This window comes from Pogoniulus pusillus, chromosome 26 (genome assembly GCF_015220805.1).
Source record: "Pogoniulus pusillus isolate bPogPus1 chromosome 26, bPogPus1.pri, whole genome shotgun sequence".
Classification (NCBI taxonomy): domain Eukaryota; kingdom Metazoa; phylum Chordata; class Aves; order Piciformes; family Lybiidae; genus Pogoniulus; species Pogoniulus pusillus.
Window position 1 is genome coordinate 15,278,460 of NC_087289.1, and position 26,943 is coordinate 15,305,402.

At 44.1% G+C, this 26,943-nt stretch overlaps 1 long non-coding RNA gene across 2 annotated transcripts in view; it reads right to left on the reverse strand.

Annotated features, from left to right (window-relative positions):
- Window positions 1–26,943, reverse strand: part of LOC135186918 (uncharacterized) — a 166,537-nt gene that overhangs the window by 62,236 nt on the left and 77,358 nt on the right. Inside the window, exon 3 of one of the 2 annotated variants that reach the window (XR_010307147.1) lies at window positions 21,692–21,857. The exons of the other annotated variant lie outside the window; for it this stretch is intronic. This is a non-coding gene — a long non-coding RNA (uncharacterized LOC135186918). Of the gene's footprint in view, window positions 1–21,691; window positions 21,858–26,943 lie in introns of those variants that run through there. 2 annotated transcript variants of the gene reach the window in all.

The window sequence follows — 26,943 nt, forward strand, 5'->3', positions numbered from 1 at the left end:
AACAACTTAGCAAGCCATCTGGGAGAAAGTAACTTGCTGAGAGCTACTATAGCAGTAGCTTCCTGAAGAGTAGCTGCACTGACACCATGAAATAGGTGTGGTACTTCCACTGGGGAGCTTGCTTCTGTGGTGATAACATAGTACTATATTGGGGTAGCCTCAGCCTGAGCTTGACCTGGCCCCTAACTCCTTCAGCTGCCTTTGTACCTTGAGAGCTGCTCCAGTGTCTGCAGCAGTGATAAGACTTGGATTCAGCAGTTTGTTGTTTGCTTGCTCCTTGTCCTGAACAGGACTTTTGTGTATAAGCACTTCAAAGGGCTAGGCAGATACAGCACAGTAAACTGCCTACTCTATTTCAAGAGCAAAACAGGGTAATTTAATGGGGACAAGACTCTGGCCCAAGACACCTCATCATTTATATGGGACAGGCTCCTCCTACATAAACAACTTTTATATAGTCTCTGGCTACAGAATCTGAATCTATAGTTGGCACCATAGGATTTAATTCATTCATGCACCATCTAAACTGCCCAAATTCAAGACAGCAACAAAAGCATTCAACATTGATGACTTCAGACAAATATCACTGCACTTCCCAATGAAAGACACACACAGAGCAAACAATTTCAACCCAAAAGATCAGAGACAGGCCTATCTCCAGTTCTGACAAGGGAGCACCATCCATCTTAAGGGAGAGAGGTGGTGCTGCCATCTCTCTGTCTCAGTTCTGAAAGTGTGTAGAATAATTCCTAAGGTAGTTTTATTTATTATCTCCTACCAGCAGTCTCCAGCCTCATGTAGCTGTGATGGTACCTGCAAAATCAGAGCTACTAAGGAACTACATCAGCAACAAGGATCCCCTTCAGAAGCCTCTCTTGAGGTACTGTGCAAGTCAGCCCTATCAGATAGGGCAGCAAGAAGCAAGACAAACTTTTACTCAAGGCACACCATGAGGTGTAGCAGGCAGGAATCAGGCAAAAGTCCTGTGTAACTTACTGAAACACACCTGCCTTGTTCCAGGGTAAGCACTGGGGATTGGTAAACTCTGCCTCACCCAAATGAAAAGCAGCAGTGCTTCTCTGCTGAAACTGCTTGTTCAGCCTTCCCAGCTGCAGCTGCTCAGGATGCAGCCACTACGCTTGGAAGAAAAATGGTCTGGGAAATTCCCCATGTGCGTCTCTGAAGTCAGGAGCAGCTTTGCTCCTCAGCAGCCCAGCACTCCTGGCAAGCAGCCTGCTTCCTGCTAGATCACTCCAGTACTCACCTGCAATATTGTTGAACCAGCTTTCTCCCCTGCACTGCTCCCTGTCTCAAAGCCTGATACTTGCACAGTACCAACTAAGCTTTTGTGTGGCAATCTTACAGAAGTGCTACACATCACTGAACCATCTTTACTTACTTCTGTATGGGAATAGAGAGCCAGTTGTGCCCTTCTACATCTTATATTAAACCACAATAAACTTGTTAATGAATCCTGATAATCAACTAATAAACAAAATCAATTCCTTCAACATAACCAGAGCTGCACTGTCAGGTCAAGACAAGAACCTCTGGTGAGTGCATTTCTAAATGCAGCACAGAGAGAAGGCACTATACTGCAAATGAGGCAACAGAGCTCAAATGTGCAGCTTGGCTGCTGAATGTCAGATCTGTTCCAAGGAGGGGTAAGGATGGCTGGCTCACCATCTAGGCAGCCAGCACCTAAACGTGAAGCAGATCTCCCAGGGTACATCTATCACAGCATTCTCAAGCAGACTAGTTCACTATGTCCATATTCTGAATCGAGTGTGAAGGATAAGACACAGCTAACTAAGGCAAACTGTTAGCTCTATCTACCTGGGCTTAACAGTGTGGCTACCTGACTCCTGGGCAGGTTTGGCTCCAAGTAACACAACTCACATGTATACACATAGCGCTGTGCAACAGAGCATGGAAGTGACAAAGCAAACACTCTTCTCCTTCAGTGCACCCTATCACCCAGAAGAGCACAGGTCCATTCCTTCCAGCTTGAAATTAAGATCCTTAATTTCTTGCAAACCACCATAATTAAACAGATTTTGCTGTAAGCCCACATGGATCTCCTAGAAATGAAGCTAAAGATGTGAAAGCAATTTGTCCTGTCTGGGAGGCTTCGCCTCGCTCTTGGTTTTGTTCACTTCTGAATCATCTTGCCCCTTCAATGAATGAAGTTAACCATTAGAGTAACCCCACACTTACACATCTGAAGAACTTGTTGGTAACTATAAAATCCAGAGAGTGAGTCTGAAAGGCAGTTATTGCCTAATTAGGCAGTTGTGTGCCTATAACATCTATTTAGTGCCTTGTTTCAGGTGTATTACCATGCTTTTAATTTATTGGTTGACAACTAGTAGCAATTGTCATGGCAGAAAAGATAAAAACCAAACCAACCAACCAAAAAAATCCCCCTCAAAAAACCCAGGAAAGAATTAAAAGCTACAAGAATCATTCCAGGAAAGGAAATGTCACTGGACAGAAACCATTTCAGTTAAAATGGTTTCAAGTGGGCTTTTCTACTTGTAAACTTCTTACATCTTCCTGCATCCCATTGTTAGCTCAGTAACCCACACTGTGAGGCTGCTGCTGACAATGACACACAATTTATTTTGCTAACACATGAAATGAAGTGTCTGGAATAAGCTCCTAAATTAGTTGCAATTGAATAGTTGTTATATTATCATTAAATTTCAGCATATTCGATAGCAGAAAATGTGCTTGGTGTTTTGACTGTTATCCCTGGCATAATTCACAAAAGAAACAGAGGTGTGACTTGATTAAACACATTCAAATAGCTAAGATGCTTCTGCATTCAATTTCATTAAAGAGCTGTTAGATATTAATTAGCATATCTTCTACATGCCATTGTTTGACTCGGTGATCATCCTTTATCTAAATGCTTTTGGCAGCAGAACACAAATCCAATAGAACAACATAAACGACAACCACAGCACACAGCAGCTGCTATAGAATCACAGAATGGTTTAGGTTGGAAGGGACCTCAAAGATCATCCAGTTCCAACCCCCTGCCATGGGACACTTCCCACTAGAACAGGCTGTCCAAGGCCTCATCCAACCTGGCCTTGAACACCTCCAGGGAGGGAGCAGCCACAACCTCCCTAGGCAGCCTGTGCCAGTGTCTCACCACTCTCACTGGAAAAAAAACCTTTAACATCCAGTTTGAATCTCCCCTCTGCCAGTTTAAACCCATTCCCCCTTGTGCTGTCATTACAAGACCTTGTCAATAGTCCCTCCCCAGCCTTCCTGTATGCCCTTTCAGATACTGGAAGGCCACTATAAGGTCTCCTCAAAGCCTTCTCTTCTCCAGGCTGAAGAGCCTCAACTCTTCTCCCAGACAACCAGCAATAGAACAAGGGGGGACAGTCTCAAGTTGTGGTGGGGGAGGTCTAGGCTGGATGTTAGGAGGAAGTTCTTCACAGAGAGGGTGATTGGCATTGAAAAGGCTGCCCAGGCAGGTGGTGGAGGCACTGTCCCTGGAGGTGTTCAAGAAAAGACTGGCTGAGGCACTTAGTGCCATGGTCTGGTTGACTGGATAGGGCTGGGTGCTAGGTTGGACTGGATGATCTTGGAGGTCTCTTCCAACCTGATTGATTCTATGATCCTCTTGTAGCCTGTCCTCATAGCAAAGCTGCTGCAGCCCTCTGAGCATCTTTGTGGCCTCCTCTGGACTGGCTCAAACAGTTCCATGTCCTTTTTGTGCTGGGGGCTCCAGAACTGCACACAGGACTCCAGCTGGGGTCTGAGGAGAGCAGAGTAAAGGGGCAGAATCCCCTCCCTTGCCCTGCTGCCCACACTGCTCTTGCTGCAGCCCAGCACAGGGTTGCTGTCTGGGCTGCACTCACACTGCAGGCTCATGTTGAGCCCAGATTCCCAGGTCCTTTTCCTCAGGGCTGCTCTCAGCATTCCCCACCCAGCCTGGAGTTGTGCTTGGGACTGTGCTGACCCAGGTGCAGGACCTTACACTTGGCCTTGCTGAATGTCATGAGGTTGGCCTGGGTCCATACTGTACTCCTTGTAGCTGCAAGTTTGCAATATCTAGCATGAATATAGAACTCTGTCAATGAAAACGATTATACAGTTTCCTACAGAATGGGGAGTGCTAAAGGTGTGTTGGGGGGAAAGCACAAGATGGGAAGCCCCTGGAAAGACTCAGTTAAGTGGCTTGTTAAAGGTTTGACCCTTCAGGGCACTTTAAAGCATCTCTGGGAACTATTTTCTAGATGTCAGTTGTCATTCAGATGTGTAACAAACTCCTTGTTTCTAAAGCTACCCAGCAGCTGCCTAAAAGGAAAACCAGATCAGAGGATGCTGTGATGCTAGAACCTTTGATAGAGGCAGGATATCATTTCAGAAGCAGGTCTGGGGAGAGTTAAGCCTACCCCAAATATCTGCAGTAATCTCATTTGTACTGTTACCCTCATAGTAGGGCTCTTAATCTTGTTCATGTTGTTTCCAATACAGGGGACAAAACTATTTGGCAGCTCTTGCTGAATAAGCTGGTAAGGTTCATCTTCAGACCTTCATCACTAGATATGCACACAGTGCAAGCCCTCTGCACTGACCACTGAACAAGGTATTGATGTGATGTTCTGCATAGCTAACAGCCCTAGCAAAAACAGCAGCTGTAGGCACAATCCATACATCAAGAGAACAGTAGAGGCCACACACATAAGGCTGAGAGAACTCTATCATGGAAATGACACACATGGATCTCCCCTAGTTGCATGGGATCACTAAATGATAGGAGAAGACAAACCAGGGGTTGACTGGGCCAGGACTCATGCCTAGTTTTATGGAATACAGAATTCAGGTGGCAGCAGTTTGAAGCTCACTGCCTTGTTTTAGCTGCTGGATGGCTGAAATATTAGAACAACAACATGCAAGCGGAAGGTAGCGATGCCTAGCAGATAGACTGCTGAACTGGGAGTCCCAGCAGGAAAACTGGTACTCACTCTGGCTTTTCCAATGGAGACAAGCTTTTGACATGTGTCTCCCTCAGGGCTACAGACCAACAGTGTCCAATCTGCTTTGTATGAGCTTCACAGGCACTCTGTGTTCCTCTTCCTGCCTGTAACCTGCCTTGTCAAGCTCAGCTCCTTCTCTCTCTTTGCATCTCACCTACTAACTTTTCTCCTCATCAAAGAAATACGAAGAACTAAGACAAATCCAACCTGTCCACACCACTGTTTATCCCTGTCTTCCCCTCAGCCAGACCTAAACCCAACTCTCTCAGCTTGTACACTTACTCTCTCTTCAGTTCACCTGGATTCAAAGGATTATAAAAACTTCATCCCATCAAGCTATAATTACCTCTCAAAGCAATCACAAAGCTCACTCATCCATGCCTTTTCTCTCTCTCGGCATCTCCTCTGCTACCTTTTTTCCTCATCAAGGAAGAAAAAGAATAAAACCAGCCTGTGCACACCACTGTTTATCTCTGTCTTTCTCTAAGTCCAATCTCAGCCCGTACACTGACTCTCTCTTCACTTCACCTGCAACAAGAGAATGGTGCAAAGAAGAAGAGAAGGAAGGAGCACCGGGCAAAAAATGCCTCTGTGGCAAGCAGACAGGCAACAGGGTGTCAGAGGACCTGCAATCTCTTCCCATGCTGCTGCATCCTAGTGGTTGGGAGCCAGTGCTACAGACTGCTGCTCACCATGAACTACCTACTGCCAGTACAGGATTGTGTAAAAGGCCTCATCCCAAAGGAAAATGTAAGGTCTTCATTCAGCCTGTATGGTGACAGTCAAAGAGAGTTTCAGGAGGTATTAATCAGAAAAGTTGCTATTTTCACAGTCACCAATGAAGTCAGTCTGGCAGCACTTTCTTCTTGACACCCAACAGTTTGCAAGATGAAGATAAAGCAAAAAGTTAGCATATGAAATCTCCACCCATAGCAGTGTGAGGAGTGGCCCAGAACAGGACCAACTCCTTGGTTATGTCTGTAACATCACAAGCCACATCAATGTGACTGACATCTAGTGACGATGCTGCCAACAAAAGCAAGTTTTCAAGTTTTAGCCAACTTGAACCCAGTTTCATAGTAATTAAAACAGCAAAAGAAATGCAAAGGAGCAAGCAAACCCCTCTGCACTAGCGGCAAAGTAGGTCCTCTGACTGGAATTAACCATCCAGTGGAATGATGCACACTGTTTACCAAAGCACCAGGTTGGGCTGCTATTTTCACAGATAATTTCACAGCAGTAAGAAAATCACACTGATTAGGTCACTGCATCATTTGCTAGACAATAATTTTCACATTTGCTTAATACCAACTGTGCTACTTAATTGTCAGGGAGCGTCGCTCTCTACAGCTAAATCGTAACCACCGCAAGGCATCTGCAGCAGCCAACAACCTGGCAGCATCTTTTGCTGCTCACTGATTGTGGAAACGGGGACAGGTTACTCACACCATCTGCTGCAGAGGAGAGGTGGGTACTTGGGACTGTTGGTTCAAAGCACCATCAGACAACAAGACATGCAGTTCAGGCAGGAGGATGCAAACCGGTTACAAAACAAACAAAGGGGGGAACAGAAGCCAAAAGGAATGCTCACCCCAAATTTAAGATCTGTCTGTCCCACAGAACAAACACTGATGTTTCTGAACAAAGCTTACTCTGCCTACCTGTGCTCATTTTTACTGTGCTAGAGATTGCCAACACTAATTGCCAAGGCTAAGAAACCAGCTTTGAGGGGAGCTGACTGGGAAATCAGAAGCATTTTTGGTTTCACATCAGATTAAAACCAAGTTCTTTCAACAAGTAGCAAGATACCCAGAAAAGCAAACAGACTGAAGTTTTTGCTTCTGAGTCAGGTTTGAACCGAGGTTTCCACTATCAGGCAGAAGGCACCACAAGTTAGCAGCTTTCTCCCCATCACTTTGGTTATCTCCTTCCATTTTCATGAGAAGGTTTCCTATGAAGGTTATCTCAGCACTAATTCCACTAATGCCAGGAGCAAAGCTTTTTTCCATAGGAATGGGGAAGGCAAACCTCACCTTCAGCAGCAGTAAAATGCTATTGCCTGATTCCTTAGGTGGATTTATCTTCTGTAGAGTTTTCCATCAGAAAGACAAACCAGAGGCCTGCATTGGCAGAGCTGTTGCTCATAAAGGCCTCTTCTCTGCAGACAGACCCTGGGATGACATTGATAGGTTGGAGCTCTCCTTGCCAGTAAACTGAACATGACCCTTTGCAGTAGTATCATGTGGTCATGCCCATGCAGTCTCTGTCAAGAACATCTAATAAGAGGAAGATAGTAGGCATTTTAATTTGACCCTAAAGGAACTTGGGTCTTGGCTTCCTTTACAGTCTCTCTCTGTTAAATATCCAGACAGTACATACAACATAACTTACTTTCCTGTCTTCATGCCAACTCTCAGCATAGAATGAATGTTTTGATGGAATAATAAACCTCTCAAAATCTGAGCTGATAATGGACAGTCACATTAGATGCTTAAATTATAGCAGCATGAACAGCCTTGCAATAATCAACCCAGGAACTGCCAAAATGTTTTCATTGTTCATTAACTGGAACCTTTTTTGCATTGCTAATCCTAATGAACTGACATTCTCATTACCATTCCAAGCACTGTCTGCAGCACATCTCTGGATTTCTTTTCCACCCAAACATACAATCTTATTCAACTGGTAGCCTGCTAATGCATTAAAAGCTCAGAAACTGGTGCTTTAACACAACTGTAAGAAACCCACAGTGCAAGCACCTTTAGGGGAATGCTCAGCTGAGTCTTGAAGAACTTTTGTTTCAGGAGAAAAACAGGTCTTTTATTGGTGAGTTTTAAGATTAAAATCCCAAATCCATTTAAGTCAGTGGAAGCCTTTCTATTCATTTCTATGTACATTGAACAGCTTTAACCCTGTCTTCCCTTCATCTTCTGCTTCTCCCAAAGCATGAATAAGTGAATTCACTGACAGTGCAGAGATAGAGAATTTTCTTGTAGAAAGCATGAACAATCATAGAATCAAACAGGTTCGAAGAGACCTCCAAGCTCATCCAGTCCAACCTAGCACCCAGCCCGATCCAGTCATCTAGACCATGGCACTAAATGCCTCATCCAGGCTTTTCTTCAACACTTCCAGGGATGGTGACTCCACCACCTCCCTGGGCAGCCCATTCCAATGGCAAGTCACTCTCTCTGTGAAGAACTTGCTCTGGACTTGAACAACCATCACCATTTCCTCTACTCTAACCCCAGGATACAGTCTCAACCAGCAACAGAACAAGAGGACACAGTCTCAAGTTGTGCCAAGGGAGGTCTAGGCTGGATGTTAGGAGGAAGTTGTTGTCAGAGAGAGTGACTGGCATTGGAATGGGCTGCCCAGGGAGATGATGGAGTCACCATCCCTGGAGGTATTTAAAAAAAGCCTGGATGAGGCACTTAATGCCAGGGTCTAGCTGACTGGATAGGGCTGGGTGCTAGATTGGACTGGATGGTCTTGGAGGTCTCTTCCAACCTGGTTGATTCTGTGATTCTATGATTCCATGAATCCTACAATCCTCAGTTCACAAGCCAGACTCTTCCTTTGCAAAATTCAGAATTAAAAACAATGCCCAAAGTTCCATCAAAAGAGAGTTCAGTTTAGGATATCAGTAGTTTATTCACTCAGCTTATTTCTGACACGTGAGCAGAAAATAGAGATGTCCAACTCACACTGAAGTGAGTAAATAAAAGATCCAGTTATTAACTGGATCTTCACAGAGAGAGTGATTGGCATTGGAATGGGCTGCCCAGGGAGGTGGTGGAGTCACCATCCCTGGAGGTGTTGAAGAAAAGCCTGGATGAGGCACTTAGTGCCATGGTCTAGTTGATTGGATAGGGCTGAGTGCTAGGTTGAAGTGGATGATCTTGGAGGTCTCTTCCAACCTGGTTGATTCTATTCTATTATATTCTAACTTCATAAAGGTGGGCAGCTCTCTCACCTAAGCAATGGGACAAGTTTTACATAAGAAAAGCCAGATGTAGAGCCTGGTTCATTTTTCAGTGGGACTCTCTTGTTTTCAAGTCCAACAGCTCCAAAACAGGAGACTAAAACAATATTAAGGCATCATCTTCCTGGAATTTCAGTTGAACTACTGTTTTGTCCTAGAAAGACAGCTGTTGCCTTTAGCTATAAAGCAGGAATAAATTGCTCTCTCCCTCAAAAGAGACTGCATCTCCAAAGAACCCCACATGTGAAAAAGCAGTGTGGATTCTTCAGAGATGAAGCATTTCCTAAGTTGTTTTATGACAAAAACCCTTCAAGGTTAACATCACTCCAAATATATGCATGAGCCCTGACTCCTCATATTAAGCAGAAACAAACACATAGAATCATGTTCCAGCTTCTCCAATATAACTTCATAACTAACTACATACACATTCCACATTGGTAAAGTGTTTGCAGGCAGACAAAGGCTTTGAAGTCACTATTTAAGAGGGGGGTTGTATTTAGAGAGATCTAAGCTGTTTTTCACTAAAGCCTGCATTATTTCATTCATTCTAACAATTCTTAAAGCAGCAAGAAATGTTCTATGCAAGCAGAGGCAAACATTTTTGGTTCTTGTCCTCAGTTCCCTCATCTCCAAGGCTCCACTAAAGCGTTTCTTTGTAGTTTTCAACATAATGTTCTTGGAATAAAGCACTGGACTGAGTATCATACACTTCTTGGAGAGACAGTCCCTGGAAAATCAAATAACAGCCTGCCTCAGGAACAGAAGGGTGAAAGGCAGATTACAAAATACAGCCTGCCCACAAAAAGCTCTTAAAAGATTTGGATTTAGCCTATGACACAAGCCACTAGCTTATGAAATAGCTATTTTCAAGAAATCAGTGGGCACAAGATAGATTCATAGACCAAAATTCCAATTACAAGAATTACTGCACAAAAGCAGCTCCTGGCAGCAAGAGCATCACTAAGGACTTCCTCCACACTGGCCACCTCCAGCTTCTAGAACCCTCACTAATGCTAGGACTCAAGGACATTCTTTTCAAAAGAAAACTGCACTTTAAAGTTGGATAAAGGGAGTGTGACTAAAGGGGCAGCAGCTACACAGAAAACCCCACAACTCACACAGAATCTGACACAATGTTAGGGGTTGGAAGTGACCTAAAAAGGTCATAGAGTACAACACCCCTGCCAGAGCAGAATCACCTAGAATAGGTCACACAGGAATGTGTTCAGGTGGGGTTCGAATGTCTCCAGAGAAGGAGACTCCACAACCACTCTGGGCAGCCTGCTCCATTCTTTTGTCACTCTCTCAGTGAAAAAGTTTCTCCTTACGTTCACATGGAACCTCCTGTGCTCCGGCTTGCACCCATTGCCCCTTGTCCTGACACCGAACATCACTGAGAAGAGTCTGTTCCCACATTCCTCAAATTCCTTTCTTCTTCCCTCTCCTCCCCACCCCCGCAGGCTTGAAGGGGGAACAGCAGGAGACCTTTTCGCAGGCTTGCTTGCTGACCCATGTGCGTGTGGAAGCTATGCAAGTTTAGCAGAGGTTCACTTGTCTGACAATCCCCTTGGATGCAAAGCTTGCCAGGGTCTGCCAGCCCAAAAAACAGAACCTCATCTTGATCTTCACCATAGGAAAATGGCTTTTAAAGATGATGAAACCTTCACTCAAAGATGATACAGGTCAAGGCAGGCTTCAGAGTCAAGGCTTATTCTTGGGTTAGACTGCTCAGAAGCCACTAGCTTGTGCAGATCATAGAATCAACCAGGTTGGAAGAGACCTCCAAGCTCATCCACTGCAACCTAGCACCCAGCCCTGTCCAATCAACTAGACCATGGCACTAAGTGCCTCATCCAGTCTTTTCTTCAACATCTCTAGGGACAGTGACTCCACCACCTCCCTGGGCAGCCCATTCCAATAGCAAGTCACTCTCTGGGAAGAATGTTCTAGCCAGAAAACTTTAATATCCTTTACCATTTACATTGTATTAGTGTCTAAGGGGGCAAGCATCAAGCCTGCCTTAGAGGAGGAACAATAAGCTATTCAAACATACAGAAGAAGGTGACACATGTTGTAAGAGGGAAGAGTAGGTCTGTGCTTGATCAGAAGTTATGACACTGGGTTACTACAGATAAGACCCAGGGAAGCAGGGCTTGCAATATGTGCATGAGCAGTAGGGAAAGATGGGATGGAACAGATTCTAAAATAAAGAAGAAGCTCTGTTGTCCTTTTTTCAGCCTTCTGGGACGTCCTGGCCATACATTACAGAATTCAGAACCCATCTATCCCAAGAGCCTAGGAAGATGGGTTGGAGTGGCACCAGTCTGACCACTGGTGGGGATGCCTACCTTAAGAAGATGAGTGCCTGCGAGCAGGTCAGTTGGATAGGGTGAACATAACCTGCTTTTGATCAGTAGAGTTCCTCAGCATTCCTTGTCATATATCTTTCTCCCTATGATTTTAGTACTTGAGCTATAAGCATTGCAGTCTCCAGTATAACTTTCTCTTTATGGTTTTAGTATTTGGGCTATAACAAAGTGTTGAAACTGTACCCAGAGGGAGGTAGCCCTGCATGAGAGCATTCCCTGATCCCCAAAGAACTCAGTGGAACACATGCAAATCACCAATATCTCCTCTCTTCACCGACACATTTGTTTTGTTTTTCTTTTTCTCCCTACTTTAACAAGCAGACACTCAACTAATGGATAGCATAGCTGTATTTTTCACACCTTTGTCTTTCAGAGGTGTCAGTCACTATGCTTTCACTGGAGTCTGATGGGTGGGGGAAGAAAAAGTTTAATTTGAAATAAAAAAACAAACTAGTAAGTTATTCCTTCTCATTCAGCTCAGACAACTCTCTGAATGACGAGAGACTTGAACAATGACTTAAATATCTTCTATGGATCCTTTCTGCTTCCTGCTATTCAAGTTACTTGCCCTTTCCCATTCCATTTCTAGTGTTTAGTTGGGGTAGAAAGAGATTCATTTGCACAGCTAGCAGAAACTCCTTTTGGATTGCTACTCATCATTTATAAACAAAACATGGAATCTACTGTCTAGATTTTTTGAGGCAGGGCCTACATAGCCATTTTCCCTAGGCTTGAATGAATGCTGAAGTGAGCTTACAATGAGCACAGTGTGAGATTCAAGCCTTGCACATTATTTCACTGTGGCTGAAACCATGTGTCTGCTGCTAGCTCTAATATATACTCCTTGGCACTTAGAAAACTCGCTGGAAACTTGATGCCTGAAGAAAATGTTGAATAGGAAATATGTATCTTTAGACAATGCAGACAACAGTAAGGGGGCTTGTTGGACTCCCGTCACAGCAGCTGCATATGAATTTCATGATACAGAGAGCAGAACAGGATCCACACATCGTATTGAGTTGCTTCTCATGTTTACAGCCCTGGGCACTAAGATGCGAGTTGAGACAATTGTGCTCATATTAATAAGTTGTTTGACTTTGGAGGACTTCAGAAAGCATCAAATTCTAACGCACAAGGATAAAGCACTGGCTTCAGAAAGTCGAGCTGTACGCCAAAAGCGGCACACGCTGACCTAAACCTTTAAGACAGGAGCATATATCTGAAAAGAAATTAGTGTCACTCCAATTTACACTGAAGTTATGATGAGCCCTATCAATATCAACCAGGGAGGCACAAATCCTCTTCGGGGTCACAGGAAGCTGCATACCTCCCTGAACACAATTTCATCTCAAACATAAAACACGAAAGGTGAACAAAGAGCAAGTGTGGAGGCAAAAAAAGTGTTGTAAATCAATTCCATCCACAGGCATGGAGATAGCAAGAGAGAATACTTGTCTCCTACACAGGAGTTCCTTAAAACCAACAGCCAATGAACTCATACCTCAAGAGGGCTCCGAGTCATAGATCCTGACAGCAGTGACTAAATGAGCCAGAGAAATCTGCTTGCAGTCAATGCACTTTTTTTCCTCCATTAAAATCACAGCAGATTCAGGTTCCTATAGGTGTGCTCATTGGCACTAAAACCTGAATACCACTGAATAAAACATGCTCTACAGTTTTGCTTTGCCTTTTCCCATTACCTCTAAACACAGCTCTTAAAAAGCAAACTTTGGACACCATACTACACAGTAATAACCAGGGGCAAAAACACTCATATAAGTTAAATATCAAGGGAGAAACACGACCAGACTGGGGAAAGGGCTTTCAAGAACAAGATGTGAGAAAAGCAGGAGTAACCGAAAGCCTGACAGCAACAACCTGCTCTTTTAGAAGGCACAACAGCCTCAGTGGGGCAGCTGTTGAATTTCCTGTAACACCGAGTCCAGGGACAGCTGCTCAGACAGTAAGGGTAGATTACAGACCACAGAACTTCAAAGGAGATGTGCATTCTGGTCATGGGGTATGTTGGGGAGGGAGGGAACAGGGGAAGGGCTGCTTCCTACTCACTGTCACATCCATAGCCCTAAGACTGTACACAAACACACAATTCATTTCCCATTCAGCTGCTGAACTGGAGTAGTTACAATTGTTTGCACATCAGCACCCAACATTACCAAAATCTCTCCTCTTCTCCCTGATCTGGCAGCCTAACACCCAGAAATCTGCTTATGGAATACCTCAGTCAGGGTGGCTCACACTTCAGCATGGAGCTCTCTACATCACCCATGGCATTCAGAAGAGTTAGTGATATTCTTCCCATCCATTACTCTGCATACAAAGTGTATAGATGCATAGCTAGAAGCCTCCAAGTTGGAGTCATGTGGATTTAAGGATGCACAAATGGACCACAAATTTTCAAAGGATCATAAAACTTCATCCCATCAAGCTATAATTACCTCTCACAGCAATCACAAAGCTCACTCATCCATGCCTTTTCTCTCTCTCGGCATCTCCTCTACTACCTTTTTTCCTCATCAAGGAAGAAAAAGAGTAAAACCAGCCTGTCCACACCACTGTTTATCCCTGTCTTCCTCTAAATCCAATCTTAGCCCATACATTGACTCTCTCTTCACTTCACCTGCAACAAGAGAATGGTCCACAGAAGAAGAGAAGGAAGGAGCACCAGGCAAAAATGCCTCTGTGGCAAGCAGACAGGCAACAGGGTGTCAGAGGACCTGCAATCTCTTCCCATGCCGCTGCATCCTAGTGGTTGTGAGCCAGTGCTACAGACTGCTGCTCACCATGAACTGTACTACCAGTACAGAATTGTGTACAAAGGCCTCATCCCAAAGGAAAATCTATGGGCTCTGGTCAGCTTGAATAGTGACAGTCAAAAAGAGATCCAGGAGGTTTTCATCAGAAAATTATTATTATATACAATACAGGGAACATAACTAATGAGAAGCAGAAAAGCAATGGTTTGCTTTTGCTTGAGATTAATTTAGCAAGTTCAAGAGATCTTTTTTTCTGGTTTTCTGTTACTGTCACTCCTGCTCACGTTCCAGTGGGATGAGACAGTGACAAAACAATGAATGAAGACAGAAGGTCTCTTGCAGCTAAAACTATTTGAAGACCTCCTCAAATGCATTTTGTTTTGAAACATTGTGCTCCACCACTTAAGCTAGAATTCACAAATCAAAGAGCATGTAACATGTAATGTAGCCCAGTGCACAGGTAAGTCCATCATATCTCCCATCAGAGCAGTGATGCTGTTCTGAGTTAATGCAGAACCCCAGACATCATGCACAACTGTGAATGTCTCCACTAACATCAGAGGACAGGCTCTTACCACAAGATCTGAGGCCAAGCTAGGAAGACAGCATCTGTGGATACATCTGACCTAAACATGATAAAAACAGAGCATTTCAAACCTCATCTCCATTTCAGAAGCTACGTACATGACAGCCTCCTTTTCCCAATAGTTAAGTGCCCCCAGGTCAATCTGAGCACTGCAGACTTTCTATTAAAGAGACAGTAAGCAAGTTCATTTGGCATTTAGAGCAAACACTTGTCAGAACTCAGGTGCTGTGCAAGCTTTCCCCTCTTCCCTAGCCAGCCATTTTAACTGTGTCTGTTCCCAAGGCTGGACTCTCTTCCTGCACCACCTGTTCCAGGTGAATGCCCCATTAGACACTCTTGGAAGCCGAAAGGTCTTTAACTAACAAACCAAAGTGAATTCTCAGGCCTCAAGATGTGGTAGGGTTGCATATCGAGCACATCATGAAGCTTGAAAGCATGACCTTAAGCTCAGATGTACATAACAAATAAACCTGTCAAGAAACAGAAGAACCAAAATCCTGACTGAAATTAGGGTCTGCCTAACCCAATATTCCAAGAACAGAGAGGACCATGCACTTCCTATCATCTGCATTTAAAATGTGTAACTCTAATGTGGGTTGCATCTGTCAAATATATGTGCTGAAAGAGAATTACATTCTAGACTAGGAAGTCTGTACTTTATGAATTACTAATAGTATTTACTTACCAAGAATGGAAATATTTTCCCTCTGACATATGGGCTTAGATAAGAGAATTACAACTTTCAGTCACTAGGAAAGTAGACCAGGGTCTGAGTCTGGGTGCATAGAATTACAGAATCATAGAATCAAGCAGTTTGGAAGAGACCTCCAAGATCATCCAGTCCAACCTAGCACCCAGCCCTATCCAGTCAACCAGACCATGGCACTAAGTGCCTCATCCAGGCTTTGCTTGAACACCTCCAGGGATGGTGACTCCACCAAATCCCTGGGCAGCCCACTCCAATGCCAATCACTCTCTCTGTGCATGGAATTAGAAGCTTACTTCGTTGTGAAACATAGGCTGGGATACGGAGTCATCACTTGGATGCTTTGTTTTGGAAACTCTTGTTAGTTACCCTAACATTGGAATCAAACTGTAGTGAGGGCAAACTACAAAACATCACATTTCTGCGTTTGTTTGTCTGTTTGATGATGTTGTTGGGTGTTTTCTGTTTTCTAAGCTCTTTTAAAAAAACAGACTTTTAGATGCACATCTTACTTCAAGCAGACCTTGGAAAGGAGAACTGCACTTTAAAAACAATAAGAAAGCACTTGCATTTCCCACAGAACACTTATGTGCAAAAGCAACATCTGTTTTTCAGCTAGAGACCTAGCTTTGGAACCAAGTTTGGCAGCTAGGTTAAATCAAGTCACAGGAGTCAGATTCCATCTAGTTTTCAGGGCACATTTCAAATGACTCTGCACATCAAACATTAAGAGTGTGTAGAAGTCAAAAGGTCAAGTAACTGACAGCAACATTAGGAATGTAAATTGCTGTGAGCATTTAATTTCTAGATTTATGACCAGAGACAGTCTTCAGGCCACCATGGGGAGGAAGCTGCAGGGCATGGAAGAAGAGGCCACCACGAGGAACTCAAGTGGGATGGGGAATCCCAAGGACCACATGCTACAACAGCTGCTTTTTAGAGGAGCTCTGTCTGATAACCCTGAGTTCCAGGTACTATTGAAATTGCCACAAAGTGCTATTGGCTGCCTGGAATTGTGTGGTTTCTTCCTTGCTCTGCCATTCAGTCCACTGCATGGAGCTTCGATTTCCACTGATACAGTGGATTCTTCATCTCACAAAGAGATTAGTTACGGATCTCTGTGTAGCATTACACTATGTCACATCTGGTCATGCAGCTGGATTAGATGGTCTGAAACAGAAACTATTTATTCTGCATCTACCAAGCCTTTGCTGAGGTTGCATGCAGACTTTGCAGGGCCTGACTTGACTTCTCTAGTTGGGCTTTAAAGTCAAGGAAAGTTTGGAAAAGACAGAGTAATTCAGATGCCTTTGTAACTTTAGTGAAAGAACAGTTTTGTTTTCATCCTAACTCAAAATAAACTGACATGTAAGTGTGTGCTAGTTTGAAGCTAGCTAGAATGTTTTGGTGAGAAGAATTAGGTCACAGGCTGTGAAAGGGAAACAATGGTGATGTCTACCTCACTCATAGGCTTGCTGAGACGATAAGAACAAGAGTATAAACACAGATAAGGCATTCGGGCACAGCCTGGGCTTTGATGTGCATTTCTCTCTAACCTCACCTTCTGACTCTGATTAATCCATCTGCTTCCCAACACCCCTGGCCAACCCTCCATTCTTCCTTGGGGCACAAGACAACGTCTGGGGTAAGGTTGAGGGGTGATTGGGAGCACCTCCTGGGGACTCAGGTTTCTGGGAGGGCTGCTGTGTTTGTGTGTTACCTTTTACCTTGTGTGTTTCTGTCTATAACTGTATCTACTGTAACTATCTGCTTGTCTATTGTGCTAAGCTGTAAATATAAGCTTCATCCAATTTCCAGAGCCAGTTGAGTCTAGTCTCGGTGACTGCCAAAACGGGGGGCAGGGTGGGGGACGAGTAAGACCCAAACCACCACAAAGTGAAACAGTGACATTGTACAGATCGTGGTGGTCACATCCATTCAGACCACTTGACAGTCCTAGGAAGTAATTAGCTTGATTTACATAATACCTGCTCTGCAACAAATCCTTGGACCTTTACCAGCTCACTGACTTTCTCCTGTCCCATATCAAAACACTGCAGCCTCATGGAATTCATTCCTTTAGACTCTTACTTTATGAGAGAGAAGAGAGCACACAGAGAGACAGTTCACCTCTCCTCAGTGGGGCTTTCAGTAGCATGAGCCTTGTGGAATTCATTCTTTCAGACTATGAGAGAGAAGAGAGCACACAGAGAGACAGTTCACCACTCCTCAGTGGGGCTGTAAGTAGCATGTCTGGCCTATCTATCTTATTTTCCTTGTTCAAAAAACCCTGGGATTCAGTGTCAAACAGAACACAGCACTCTTGCCTTGGGCTGTTTCATGACCTTATTCCACAGATTAGCTGTTAAGAGTTCTTCTGGAGGTTCTGCACACCTGTGTAGGTGGCCACAGAATTTACTTGGAAAATATACACTACATAATGCCCAAATCTGTCTTAAGTCAGGAAAGTTCTGAGAATACATTTAGAGTGAAAAGCTTCGACCACAGCCTTTTGGGAAATGGAGCTGAACACCCCCATACAGCTTAGTGCTGCTTCCAAATGGCCAGCATGGGTTTAGCTGGTGGATTTGGCACAGCTGCAAAAAAAATACAGTCATTTCTATTCAGTCATTTGAAATGCTGAACCCAAGATCTGCTTTGGTGTGGATGATACTTCCCCCAGTTCAGCAGATAGGAAGCAACAACTTTGACTTCTGAAAGGATGTTAAAAATGTCCATTAAACTGGCAATATGCTTCTGCTTCTTATGGATGGATCTCTAGACTTTGAAGTGGCCATTACTTCTGCAAAACCTCATTTTATAGGCTTGCCAACAGACCTCTGCATAATTGCAAATTAACTAGCAGAGAGAGCTGCTACCAGGGCCCTCATTAGCACACAGTCAGTTCTAGTACTTTGCTCCAGCTTCCTAGATCATTACTTGAGCTCCCAAGTAGATCCAGCATCACAATTAAGCTCCCTCTTTTAACCTGAGACCCTATAAAACTGTGGTCTAGTTTACTTCAGCAATCACTTTGTGCCTTATGTTCTTTCTGACTGAAGGGCAGGCTTGGTTTTTCTCAGACTTTGCTGGTTTGTTTTTACAAAGCAAACCCAGCAGTGCAAAGTATTTGGCTTCATTTTATCCCAGACCGAGCTCAGGTTCAGTCCTCGCTTGATTTTCAGCATCAGACATGACAAGATTGCCCTTCAAGATTATCAGACCCCAGGCAACAGAGGAAGAGGAGGGAAGGAAAACAAAGATAAAGCACAAACACCAAAGTGACCAGGTTTTTCTCTGTAAGGAGTTTGGATCTAGATCTGCCATTTGCTGGAAAAGGATCACTCAAGCCTTTGGATCTCAAATGAGTGTCTGGAACCAAATCCCCAAATATTTTGCTGAGGTGAAAAAGAACAACGACGAAAAGAGTAAATATTTTATCAAAGCCACATTTTCAGCAGCTGAACTGAAACTTGCCATATTCCCATAGCACCACATCAAACTGCTCTAAACGCTTTCAAGTTCTGATTAGCACAATCCAAAGGAAGGTTCAAATATCTGCCAAGATAAGGCAATGCTGAGTCTGGGGTAGCAATTCCAAAGGTCACACATAAGCTTGTAGATGCTTTTAGATCTCACACAGAGCTACTTGTTAGAACCAAGAGGTAATCTATAATGTAGGGCTTCATAGCATCAACATTTGTCCTTTTTCCTCTCCAAGTAATTTAGACTGCTCTTTGAAAAGTATTTTTTGTCCAGTTTTGCATTAAAAAAAAAGGCAGAGCTTCAACTGATACTGAAACAATCCTTCCAGTCACTCAGAGAAAATGTCTTCACTCTGGGGTCTGGCTCACACCAGGGCATGAGTTACAAAACATGTTCAGGAGCTAGTTCAGAAAAATCAACTACAAGCACAGGCAGAGAAATTGCAGGGCAGGGTTTTGGATGCTACTGCTTCAGTAAACAAGGGGTTTGTTCTGCATCATCCCAAGAGGCCTAGGGGTGCTGGTAGATAGTAGGTTGAACACAAGCCAGCAGTGTGCTCAGGTGGCCAGGAGAACCAATGGTATCCTGACCTGGATCAGGAGCAGTGTGGCCAGCAGGACAAGGGAGGTTATTCTGCCCCTGCACTCAAGACTGATCAGGCCACACCTTGAGTGCTGTGTCCAGTTTTGGACTCCTTAACTCAAGAGAGATGCTGAGGTACTGGAATGTGCCCAGAGAAGGGTAACAAAGCTGAAGGGCCTGGAGCACAGCCCTGTGAGGAGAGGCTGAGGGAGCTGGGGGTGTGCAGCCTGCAGAAGAGGAGGCTCAGGGCAGACCTCACTGCTCTCTAAAGCTACCTGAAGGGAGGCTGTAGCCAGGTGGGGTTGGTCTCTTCTCCCAGGCAAGCAGCAACAGAACAAGGGGACACAGTCTCAAGTTGTGCCAGGGGAGGTCTAGGCTGGATGTTAGGAGGAAGTTCCTGCCAGAGAGAGTGATTGGCATTGGAATGGGCTGCCCAGGGAGGTGGTGGAGTCTCTGTCCCTGGAGGTGTTGAAGCAAAGCCTGGATGAGGCACTTAGTGCCATGGTCTAATTGATTGGACAGGGCTGGGTGCTAGGTTGGACTGGATGATCTTGGAGGTCTCTTCCAACCTGGTTGATTCTATGATTCTATGACTTTTGCCACTTCCCATGGCAAGTGAGCCAGGCATTAAACTGCTACCTAAGTCAGGATTTTCTGCTTTCATGCAGTGTCTCAATTAATCAGAGTTTTGCTCTAAAATTCAAGCTGCAGTGCTCAAAGCCAAGGCGAGTCATAAAATACAAGCTGATTAATTTCCCTCTAATTTGTATGATAATTAAAATTTCAACTTTTAATTCTGTTAATTGTCCTCCCATAAGGAGGTTGATTTGGCTTTGCTAATACCTGCTGTGAAAATGCACTTCCCACAGGTCTGTCTTTGTCTCCTTTAAAATGTAATGCTTTTATATAATTATCCTTTAACTTCTATAGATAAATGTAAGCTTATCTCTGGTCTGTTTCGACACAAGCTCCTTTGTAACTTAAACTATGTCCATAAATCAAATGCTGGAAGTCATTAGGTGTTTCATCAGAACATTGTGCCAGTGTGTGGTTCTCTGTGCCTTTTAATGAGCAATTAAACTTGCAAAAGACAGGGGGAGAGGAAATCTAGAGCTAAAAAGGGAAAAAATGTACAATAGGACAGCTGTCCTCCCCAAGAAATCAAATATCTCTGAAATGCATTGGAAAAACTAAATACATGCTACAGCAGACACTCTGCTGTGCTTTCACCTTCTGCATTCCACTACTCAAACAAACTCCATAGAAGAGCAGTCAGAGAAGGGCTGATCAGACCTGGAACCTGCACACAACCCAGATGTTCACTGGAAAAATTAACAAGGCTAAGTGGAGAGTTCTACACTTTGGCCACAACAACCCTAAGCAGCACCACAGGCTGGGGATAGAGTGACTGAGAGCAGCCAGGCAGAAAGGGACCTGGGGGTGCTGGGAGAGAGTAGCTGAAGATGAGCCAGCAGTGTGCCCAGGTGGCCAGGAAAGCCAATGGCATCCTGGCCTAGATCAGGGACAATGCGGCCAGCAGGACAAGGGAGGTTATTCTGCCCCTGTGCTCAGCACTGCTCAGGCCACACCTTGAGTACTGTGTCCAGTTCTGGGCTCCTCAATTCAAGAGAGATGTTGAGGTACTGGAAGGTGTCCAGAGGATGGCACCAAGGCTGGTGAGGGGCCTGGAGCACAGCCCTGTGAGGAGAGGCTGAGGGAGCTGGGGGTGTGCAGCCTGCAGAAGAGGAGGCTCAGGGCTGACATCATTGCTGTCTACAACTACCTGAAGGGAGGCTGTAGCCAGGTGGGGTTGGTCTCTTCTGCCAGGCAACCAGTACCTGAACAAGGGGACACAGTCTCAAGTTGTGCTGGGGAAGGTCTAGGCTGTGTGTTAGGAGGAAGTTGTTGGCAGAGAGAGTGATTGGCATTGGAATGGTCTGCCCAGGGAGGTGGTAGAGACACCATCCCTGGAGGTGTTGAAGAAAAGCCTGGATGAGGCACTTAGTGCCATGGTCTAGATGACTGGATAGGGCTGGGTGCTAGGTTGGCCTGGATGAGCTTGGAGGTCTCTTCCAACCTGGTTGATTCTATGACAAGAAAGTCTAACTGGTAAAGCTACAGTCAACCTACACAGCTTGTGATTCTCTGGATGGCTACAAAAAATCCTTTATTTGAGATATATGAAAGAAAACTCTCACCAATCCTCTCCTTGGGCTACAACACATATTCAAACACATGCAACATCTGCCATGCTGTCTGCCATTAACGAGTACAGTAAGGCCACTGCAAAGAAGAGAAAACATTCAAGAGTCATCTGTGGCCTCTGTTTGGCTCTGGACACAATCAGAAGTCCCATCTACAACAAACTAAAACAGACAAATAAAGAAACAAAGCTCACAGTTAAAAAAAATCTATCAACACACTTGCCTCAGTAAAAGCTCTGAAGCCATTCTCCTAAGAGAGAAAAAATCATTATTGCTCCTGAATATGAGTCTATTTAACACATTTCAAGATGGTCATATCTTTTTCTTGCATCTTTTCCTGGCTACAATGTTGTATTTATTTTCTGTTTCATTTAGCACTGACTTCCATTTGCATTGCCATTAGAGGCAGCTGAATAATACAGAAGTATTAGACAAATAGGCATTCTCCACCAGCAGAGTATTTAAGTAGGAATAAAACATGGACAAAACACAGAAAAGGATTTTCAAAGAGCAGCGTTTTTTAATGATACCTTAGAGAAGTAAAAGAGGTTAATCAGTTCTGTATGTAAGCATTTTGTACAAACATCTGCAATATAACCATGTTTGCTCTAACCCTCTTTTTGTTCCTCAGAACACAAAATGATGAGTTGCCTTCTGGCCCTTCACATGGCTTGAATTTCTTTCCTTTACACTACCCTGCTGTATATCTTTTACTGTACAAGTGGACAACACATAAAAAACCCTCCAAGGGCCTTCTGGGTTTTCCCTGTGAGGATGCTTGAACTTGTGCTCAAAAAGGGTGCAGTGAGAGCTCCAGCACTGTCCTTTTCTGGAGCCATTTGAGCACTTAAGTAAAGCTTCCAAGTTACAATTACTGTATCTCAAGTAGAACCAGCAGTGAAGGTGGGATAAGGGGACACAGTCTCAAGCTGTGCCAGGAGAGGTCTAGGCTGGATATTAGGAGGAAGTTCTTGCCAGAGAAGAGTGATTGGCATTGGAATGGGCTGCCCAGGGAGGTGGTGGAGTTGCCATCGCTGGAGGTGTTCAAGAAAAGCCTGGATGGGGCACTTAGTGCCATGGTCTGGTTGATTGGACAGGGCTGGGTTCTAGGTTGGACTGGGTGAGCTTGGAAGTCTCTTCCAACCTGGTTGATTCTATGATTTTATGATTCTATGAATGATAGACATGGAGGAGCCAAGTCAAAACCCTTTCTTTCCCACTGGAGCACCAGATGGTACAGATCTCTCCTCTGTCTTAAACCTCAGCAGTACCACTCCTTGTTGATACTGTGCAGGAAAACTAAACACCTTTCAGTCCTGAACTCTTTAGCTGGGATTTTTTTCCATCTTCCATTCTTTTGGCAACGCAATAACAACTAAATCTTACTTTCTTTCTACACACTAATATTCCCTCCATTTAACTTACTACGGAGTCAACAATACCAAGACAGTGGAAAAACACAAAAGGGTGCAAAGAAGCTCTTGCATTTATTACCCTTTGACTCAAAGCAATATAGGAATATGCTAAGTGTGTTGCACCAATCATATAGCCCAAACCTTAGCAGATAAGACAAGAAAATCAATTGTAATTTCTCTGGCTGTTTTCTTATATATTCTCAACTTGTTAGCAGCCATTTCTTTTTGGAGGGCGGTCAATGAATATTTAACGTCGGAGCACACTGCCAATTTTATCTGCCAGCTAATAAAAAAGCTGCTTGGTCATGGGTGTGAGAGAAGAGCTCTATTTCAGCCCATGTGGCTGGCTGTAATAAGAAGGATGACAAATTTAAATTGGGAGATTAATGGATAATTTGGAATCACTGTCATTCTGACACAGCCAGCGACCTTTTCAAATTGACAGATAGCTCCATTTCACCCCAACCACATACAACAAGAGATTGTTTCAAACAATTGGACCTAAATGCCAGGCTTAAAGGAGGCTGGGCACAGAGATGCCACAGGGCAGTTTCTAAGTAAAATAGGCCTCCCACAGATTAATGAAATAGTTAGGAGGGCCATCCATCCCCCAGTTCCATTTCTTAGGTTTTAGCTACTACAGCACTAGCAAGGTAAAAAGGACCAATGTCAGGAAGACTAATGCTCAGCATTATCTCTTCCAGCCAGGAAAATGGTACAGCTGAAACCCAGAACCATCTAGGGCCTGTCCAAAATTATATTATGAAAAGATAGGAAATAGGTGAAAAAAAAAGTGCCTGCAAACATCTGTAGCCATTCTGTGATAGTGGAAAGCACTGCTTCAGTAGCAACATAGAGACTTACAAATCACTCACGAGTCAAATACAGCAAAACCCCCCTGAAACACTCATTTCCTGCTAGAGATAAGTTTTGCTCCAGTCCCACAATAACAGACCTCAGCTGTAAGTTATTGCTAACCACAGAAAAACTATTTTATGTAAAGTTGTGACAGCTCTCTCTAAGTATCTTCTCTCCCCAAATACTTCACAGTTCAACTCCCTGTTAAAGTTCAATCTTATGAGACGACTTGGGAAGGGAAGTCATATTTATAAACAAGAAAGCCCAATACGAGTTGTCTGTTGACAAACTTGGCATGCCACTGTGCATGAAGTAGAACAGACACAAGCAGAAATCAATCCCAAGGCAGCACTCTCACATTAATTTAGAATTTTGTGTTCTAAATTGTTGCTGTACAGAAGGCTTTCGCTTAGCTTGCAGATGTTTGCCAGAAGTGGGTTAGAATTTCCCTTTCATTCATAGGTCACTTGTCACATACTATCCCAAAAAAGGACATGATAAAGTGGTATTTCAGGCCTGCCACTTCACCTTCCCAGTGATCACTGTGTGGAGATCAGCACTCAGCTCCCAGATTTCTCCAGCCTCTTATTGTCACAAATAGTCTCTGAGCAGTGATTTTAAAACACTTAAAAAGTTACTGGGCATTTCCTAAATGTGAGAGGCCACAAAGCACTGCTCTCAGGGGCAAGGTGGGGATGTTCCAAAGGAATGTACTTTCCAGCTGGTAGAAAAGGATGTGCAAGGCGGATGGACACCACCACCTATACTGAGAAAAGATCTCACAGTAGCTCCAAAGTCTTCTGTTACAGCTGATTCCAGCTGGCATCCTCAAATCAAGACACCACTCCTAATAGCAGTACAAGATACACCTCCTAATGCCATGCAGATTACACTCCTGATTCAAATAATCCTCAAGGATGCCACTCCTAAAAGCAGTACAAGATACACCTCCTAATGCCATGCAGATTACACTCCTGACCCAAATAATCCTCACTCAGTTCAGTAACAGGGATAACCTGAGATGTTCTGGGAGGAATGTAGTTTAGATTCACTGGCTAGAGTAGGACACAGCTCTTGGGAATTCTGCTTGCTGCTAGCTACCTAGAATAAGACACTGGACCACATTTGAGATGTTAAGAGAGCAGACTATTTCACTTAGAAGGGACCAGTCCAACTGCCAGACCACTTTAGGGCTGACCAAAAGATACAGCATGTGAAGGGCATTATGTAAATGCCTTTTAAACTCTGAAAGGAACGGGGCACCAATCACCTCTCTAGGAAGCCTATTCCAGTGTCTGATCACTTGTCCAGTAAAGAAATGTAAACCTCCTCTGGCACAACTTTGAACTATTTCTATATATCCTATCACTGGATAAGAGGGAGAAGAGCTCAGCACCTCCCTCTCCACTTCCCCTCCTCGGGAAGCTGTAGGGAGCAATGACGTCACCCCTCAACCTCCTTTCCTCCAAACCAGTCAGTCACAAAGTCCTTACTTGCTCTTTATGGGACCTTCCTTCCAGCTCTCTCATCAGTGGGGTGGTCTTTTTTGCACACCTTCAAGGACCTTCACATCCTTCTGAAATGGTGAGGCCCAGAACTGCACACAGTACACTGCATACAGTTGGATAATTGGCTCCTGGCTTTTGCGGTGGTTGATGTAGCCCAGGGTGAGGTTTGCCCTTTTGCTGCCACAGTCTCATAGTGGGCTGCTGGTTGGCAGCCAGCTCACAGATCCCTTTCTACAGGGCTGGAGTCCAGCCACTCACCTCCCAGTTTATCCTTGTGCCCAGGTAGAGAAGTAAGCTAAATGATCATAAGAAGGTAGAGCAACCATCAAATATTCCATCCTTCCAGCCCAGCAAAAATGCCAGCAAATCCTGCACCAAGGCAGCATGCTTGGAGTCAGTGCAGATACAGAATGAAATGCCTGTGCTGAAGCAATGCTTCTCCACAAAAAGAGTGTTTACAAACTCATAATGGAGTTATGAAATATGACAAATCTCTAACTAGCTGTGTAACATCTCACCTGGCTACTGAGGAGCAGGGCTCAAGCACAATGCTCTCTGAATTTAATCTAGGAGGACAAGTGATGCACAGGCAGTTCTGCAGTGGAACATGCCAAGTCCACTCCACTGTATTTAGCAAGGTGATTATTTGTGAGCAGACAAATCAGCTAACAAACTGCAAGTCTTGTGGTTTTTCAGGGTGATGGTTTGGATGTTACCCACCCTTCCATACTAAAGAAAATTACCCAGGCTAGGCTCAGTCAGCCTGGAATTTGAATGAAGCTTTATATTTACAGCTTAGCACAATAGACAAGCAGATATTTATAGTACATACAGAAACAGACAAGTTAAAAAGTAATACAGAAACATAACAGCCCTCCCAGAAACCAGAGTCCCCAGGAGGGGCTCCCAACCACCCTTCCTCCTTCTCCCCACCCCTCTACCTTACCCCAGACTTTGCCTTACGTTTAAGGTAGTTTGGAGGGTCGGCCAGGGAGGTTAAGAAGCAGAAGGATTAGTCACAAAGGCAGCAGGTTAGGTTAGAGCAAAAGTGCAGTCCCAAAGACAGAGAGCAAACAACTGTGTCATCTATGTTTATGTTCTTATATATCTCAGCAAGCCTATGAGTGCAGTAGACATCACCTTTGTTTCCTCTGCACAGCCTATAACCTAATTCTTCTCACTAAAATATCCCAGCTGGTCTCAAACTAGCACACTCAGATTTATCTGAGAACTCCTAAACCTCAACATGCTCTCTGGATGCAGGAAGCATTTCATAGCCAAACAGGGGAACATGGGGTGAATTCACCACTACCTTGTGATAAATAAGTTAAATATTGAATAGGCACTAAATCTTGTGGGCTGCCTGGGGATGAGTAAGTGCAGTAATTACCAATAGGAGAAATGGGAAAACTCCAAATCTGTGCTGAAGTGACAAGCTCTGTAGTATGCAGATGAGCAATCACAAAG